The following is a 6237-nucleotide window of genomic DNA, read 5'->3' on the forward strand; positions in this document are numbered from 1 at the left end:
TGACTTAAAAAAAAAGTCAGATAGCCGCGACGCCGGCTGACCGGCAGCCTGTTAAAAAAAAAAAGAGAGAAAGAGACGCGGGCCAGCAGGCCAATCATAGGCCAGCAGGCCAATCATAGGCCGGCGCTTCGGGAATACTCCCGGTTCTCCCTATGGCCAGTCCGGGCCTGAGTCAAAGTGTAAGTTACTCAAAGAAATGCGTTACACCCATCCTGCAGCACCTTCACTGGATCCAAATAAAGCAGCATATCCACTTCAAGATCCTCCTCATCAATTACAAAGCTCTCAGTAATCTTGTAAAGTGTCTTTGAGTTTTACTGAAAGTGCTGATAAATAAAATGTATTATTATTATTATTGTTATTATTATTATTATTATTGTTATTATTATTATAACTGTAGAGCCTCAACAATGCAAAGATTTTAAAAAAAGCTTATATTTAATGCCAAAGAGATACACTTATTTTCATGTATTATTTTTATGTTGAAAGGCAGCAACTGTTTAAAAAAAACACCAACAATGAAAGATTTAGGGAAAAATACAGTAAAACCTCGGATTACAAATGAGATTTTATATCCAAACTCATGATAATTGTGAAACTAAGTTTTTTCCTCTATAACCGTATCATCAAAATTGATGACTGTTGCACCCCAAAAATTTGTCCCACTGTTCATGTCATGCATCAATATATTTTTGTCAGGTGACGGATAGTAGAGATGCAGAAGGAGATACAGGAGGAGAGGCTGGAGGAGGTGGAGGAGGTAGAGGAGGTAAAGGAGGAGAAGCTGGAGAGGAGATGGTCTTCGTGAAATACAAGCTGCGTCACCGTTTAACAACCAGCATGGAACCGCTTAAATATTCCGTTCCTTAGCATCACGAAATAATGAAAAGGTTAGCAACAGATTTAGTTAGTAAACAGTGTTTACTAACTCTGTAAACTGAAAGAGAATACAGTCAGAGTTGTAGCTGGTTTCTAATCTGTCTCTGTGCACTGACCTGTACACGCAGTGTCTCAGCGTAATTGGTTCCATAGGCCCTCTTTGTGAAGTCTGTAAACAGTGTTTACTAACTAAATCTGTTGCTAACCTCCACATTGTACTGAACACGTGTAAAGTGATCGTGGACGAACCAAACTCAGAGAAGATGTTTAAAAACACATTTCATAGCGGATTCTTACCCATTTTCTGCAGCATCGGCAGCAAACCGCTCCAGATATGGGATGAAAAGGTAAGCAGCGATTCAGAGTGGATGCTATGAAGCTTATCAAGTTTCCTTAGCTGGTCGTGCTAAAGCTAATTAACTATATTTCCATTGCCTGCGCAGCCTTTATATACATAATTTTCTGTGTGTACACAGGCGAGGCATGGTCACATCCAGAGGGTCACAGACGATGACATCCGCTCCCAGGTGTGGAGCTCGAGGGGGCAAACGTCTGGTGAGTTTGTCTGTTTAACTGATTTTTCAGCTCAGGGCAACTCATTAAAGCACCCTCATCTCTTCTCTTCTCTTAGTACCACCTACTTAACCTGTCCTGAAGACCCCAAGAAGACACTGGGCATCAGTCTTCCCATTCTTGTTATGATCATCAAGAACATGAAGAAGGATTTCACCTTTGAAGTCGAGGTAGGGTATATTCACTCTCACAGATGCCGACCTGTTCCATGTTTTGGTGGTATAAACAAGTAAAGTGGACATATTCTCCCATCTTTAAACTTTCAGGTGTTAGATGATACAAATGTTCACCGGCGGTTTCGGTTGAGTACGATGAAGCACGACGCGAGTGGATGGGTTGCTCTGCACCAAGCCACTGAAGCTGGACGACGGCTGGAACCAGCTTCAGTTCGACCTGTCGGACTTCACAAAGAGGGCCTATGGAACCAAATACGCTGAGACGCTGCGTGTACAGGTCAGTGCACAGAGACAGATTAGAAACCAGCTACAACTCTGTATTCTCTTTCAGTTGGTAATGTCTGACCTGCTGTTTTCCTCTCAGATCCACGCTAACTGTCGACTAAGGAGAGTGTATTTCTCAGACAGACTGTACTCTGAGGACGAGCTCCCAGCAGAGTTTAAACTGCGCCTGCCTGTCCAGAAGCAGAAAGCCAAGGTGAAACACACACATCCACGCACACACATCACTGCATTTACTTATAACAGCACATATAACTTGTCTTACCCCCGTCTGTTTTTGTGTTTGTCTCGTGCAGCAGTAGATGTTCTCAACCTGCTCTCTTCCCCCGGACCTGATGAGGAGTTTTGTGTGTTGTTTGTGTCTCAGTATTTCTGAAAATAAAGTTTTTTTGTCCTCAATTTCAATGCATGCTGTATTTTAAAGACGACAGTATCAATACGAGCCAAATAACCAGGAAATTCACAATAATCCAGATACCTACTACTAGAATAAAGGCCCGGTGCTGGTGTTTAAAAATACAAAGAACAACAGACGAGTCCATTCATCAAATATAAATAATCTTTATCAAACAACACAAATAATCTCAAGTGAAAGGCTATGAAAATGATTTGCATTCCCAAAACATATAATCTTTGATTCACTTTGGATTTCTGTATACAGTATGAACAGGTCAGCAATACATTCATTTCACTAAATGTTGCATCAAACAATCATCCATGAACAAAAATGAACTTAAATGACATAAAGCTGCATCTTCAACTCATTTTCCAAATGCAGTAAGTGCAAGGCTTTCAGGAGAACAAGATAACATGAAAAACGAGCTGGGAAGAGTTTTGATACCCATGTCTTAAGCAGAAACACTGTGACTTCATATTGTCCTTCTCGCAATATCAGAAAAGCAAAACAAAGCCAGGTCGAATTAAAAGTAAACAACTGAACTGCGTGAACACATTGACACACTGGAGAGTCACGCAAATGAAAACAAAAAGAATTAATTGCACCATTTAAGTATGAGTTCAAATTAGCATTAAATGTCTCTGCCAGCATTTTCTGTCACAGACTGACTTGAGTACTTTTGATCTTTTAGTGGTCAAGTCTTTCCACTGCACAAATGTGCATTTTGGCATTGAGATACAGGAGTTGCAAATATGGTACTCAAGGCATTGTCGCTACATCTGCTGCTTCAGCAATAATCCTCAGATGTTCACTCTTTATAAAACAAAAGACTACTGCAACACAGGTTTTAAACTGGGTGACGTGTTGATAAAAGTCAGGTCAGATTAATGGATGTATAAAGCTGCCATCTGTGCGCTGAAATACCAATAATGTGATAAGATTTACATATGGCTCTCATTAACAACAACTGATTTAAAAATGAACACTTGAAAAAGGTCTTACTGCTATAGGGTTACATTTGGACAAGAGTTTGACGTAAGGGCAGTAAGTGTTATAAACGATTAGCATAAAATGTTTCAACGTGTTGAGAGTAAGCATATCTTTCCCAGCAGGCACGTATAAATTTCAATAAGGGTCGTCAGTCTTTTTGAGAACTGGTGTTATGATTTAACAACAGCGTTATGCCTAAAATGTGGTCAGGCATCGGGAAAGAAAAGAGGACATACATTAAAAGAAAAAAACCTGCAAAGGCTCCGATTTAACATTTTCAGTCAACTGTCATCATATATTTGGAAAGCATATTAAAGCCTGAAAACGGTCATTTCATTCGCCTCCTGAAAAATGCTTCTCATTGGTTGTGAATGCAGGAGGCATTCGCTTCTCCTCCTACAAATTATGAGCTAAAGAAACCATTCAACTATCAAATTATTCAGCTTTTTAAGGGCATTACTGCTGTGGCGTTTCTATCTATTATACTTTTGGAAATATTGAGCTTTTTCTGCAAAATCTTTCCCGTTCATTCTTATGGGGAATTTTTCAGATTTCGTTCTGCTACTTCTTCAGCAGTCCAGAGCTGCAACAGAGCAGATATGTAGGGCTTAAATTTCTGCCGAATGCCGGGGCACAGCACAACAATTCAGCCGAATTCAGCACAGAGCAGACAGGAAGTCAGACACCGAAACAACAACATGACTTCGACCGATTTTCATAATAAAACACAGCACTTCTTCTAATCCTTCGGTCGGGAACACTTGTTGTTGTGTTTATCACACATATGTATAGCTGCAGTCGCGCGTGTTTCTGTAATTATCGTGGGAACTCCTCGGTCTCGCAACTCCAGCTGTCCGGCAGTGCTGCACTCAAAACGCAGCCGGTGGGGGTTGACAGACGAGGGAGCACGGAGCAAAACTGTAGTGAAGCTGTTCCCCAACGTACGTGACGAATGATGTCTGTAGGTCAAACTATGAAGGAGGAAAAGAGGTTGAAAGTCAGCTGGGTTTGAAGAGGATTTGAAGATTTTCCTATTCACCTCTATTGCAATTTTCATTTTGAAAAGCTGAAATACGCAATGCAGCGGAGCCAGTGGAAATAAATACATAGACTGGAGTGAAACCTATCAGCTCCGCTGCCGTGATAAAGCGGAGCCGGACCGGACATGTATCTGGTGAAATCTAGCCGTAAGTCCCATTAAACTGAGAGGAAAAATATCTGGAGGCACGCAAACGCATCCACTTTTCTGAACTGCTCCACAAGACACATTTTTGACCACACACGCTGACAAAAGTGATAGCAGTTACTGTTTTGGAGGGAAAAGCATGATAATGATAAGTGAGCCTCAACTAAAATCACTATTAAATCAACAGTCTGTTACCACGACCACTCTGGTTACCAACACTGTGGCAACCGAGATCAATTGGGCCAACATAGACAGAGACAGATTTATCAATGAGTCGGTTTAATAAACTTTGTGAGGGAGATGGTGAAGGCTACACACCGCTTTCAGACAATGTTCTCATCCTCAGGCGCAAGGTGGAGCTCAGCTGCCTTTGGCTCAAAAAGTTAACCAAGGTACTGTTACGGTTTGGGACTGAGGTATCCATCTATCAGCCCTTTGAGTACATCAACCTTTGCCATTGGATTCAGCACCCTGCTGCTCACAGACTTGATCAGGCTAACCAAGCTGTCAAGTAGCTTAAGAGGATCTACCTGCACTCCCTCAAAAGCCTTGATGGCCAACTGAACCTCACCCAGCACTGACTTCAAAAAAGTCAGATACAATTTGTTTTGAGGATCACTGTACATGGAGTATAAAACCTCAGCCATGCAGCAGTGTTCACTGGACTCGGTGACTGCGAAATGCAGCCTAAGCTCCTCCCACTGGTCCAAAATGCGTGAAACCGCGGGTTCAGTGGAGAGCCAACGTGTGGCACACACCCTGGTTATCTGTAAGGGTTTCTCCCCACAGTTGATGGTCTCATATATGGCCTTGTAAGCCTCCCTGCGCTTTGGAGAGACTGAAAACCAGTTATATGTCTCTCATACCAAGTACTCCACACCACGGGGGATGGTGTCATTGGAAGCATGACTTACAGCAAGCTGCAGAGAGTGGCGCACACAATGAATGAGAGCCAGATCTTTGAGGCCATACTCCTCCTTCAGCACTTTATGGACCCTATTGTTAATCCCCGTCACAACAGAGGCATTGTCAGTCCCTATCCCCAGGAGTTTCTCTGTTTTAAGACAACACTTCTGGAGGAAAGCCACAACAGCACGGGCTATAGATCTGGCATCTCCTCCCTCCAACTCAACAAGCACCAGAAATTGTCTGCTTGGTGTCACTAAAGTACCTTATCACAACCCCCAGGTACTTAGAAACACTTACATCCGTGGACTCATCGAGGAGGAGGCTGAAACGCTGATCATCCATGTCTGCAACCAACTTTTTCAGAAAGTATGGTCCTAGACACCATTAATCATTTCTGTGCACTTTGTCCTGTGCATTTTGAAGTGGTTAGCAGCAGTGGAGTCTGAGAAAGCAGCTCTACTTCTCCAATGTGATCACATTCCAGCATGGAACAGTGTTCAGCGATAGCTAATGCCATGGTGGCCTCTTGTTGTTGTGTCAATTTTTTTAACCATAAATGGCAGCTTGTTTTGGGTGGAACTGTTGTCAGGCTTTGCCTTTTGAGTATGTTTTTGAGTTGCCTTGTGTTTTTTTACATCACTCAGTTTGGCGTAGAAATCAGCCTTACAATACAGGCAGTATGCCCGTGTATCATCTCCAATAAACGGCTTCAACCAACCTTTGAATTCAGTTTTTGATTCCCACTCCTTTCTGTATTTTTGACTGTACAGACTGAGACATAATGACTTAGCTAGATGTTTAGCTTATGTCACAGAGAGGCACACACACAGTGGACGAGGTGAGAG

General features: G+C 42.3%; 1 pseudogene across 1 annotated transcript; it reads left to right on the forward strand.

Moving 5' to 3' along the window:
- Positions 1–971: 971 nt before the first annotated feature.
- LOC311251440 (cilia- and flagella-associated protein 20-like) lies at positions 972–2295 on the forward strand (annotated as a pseudogene). Its single transcript, XR_014624936.1, has 6 exons — positions 972–1226; positions 1356–1434; positions 1511–1622; positions 1719–1905; positions 1993–2106; positions 2207–2295. The product of XR_014624936.1 is annotated as a cilia- and flagella-associated protein 20-like (transcript).
- The last annotated feature ends 3942 nt before the right edge of the window (positions 2296–6237 follow it).

This window comes from Pagrus pagrus (assembly GCF_965226575.1).
Source record: "Pagrus pagrus genome assembly, chromosome: 22".
Classification (NCBI taxonomy): Eukaryota; Metazoa; Chordata; class Actinopteri; order Spariformes; family Sparidae; genus Pagrus; species Pagrus pagrus.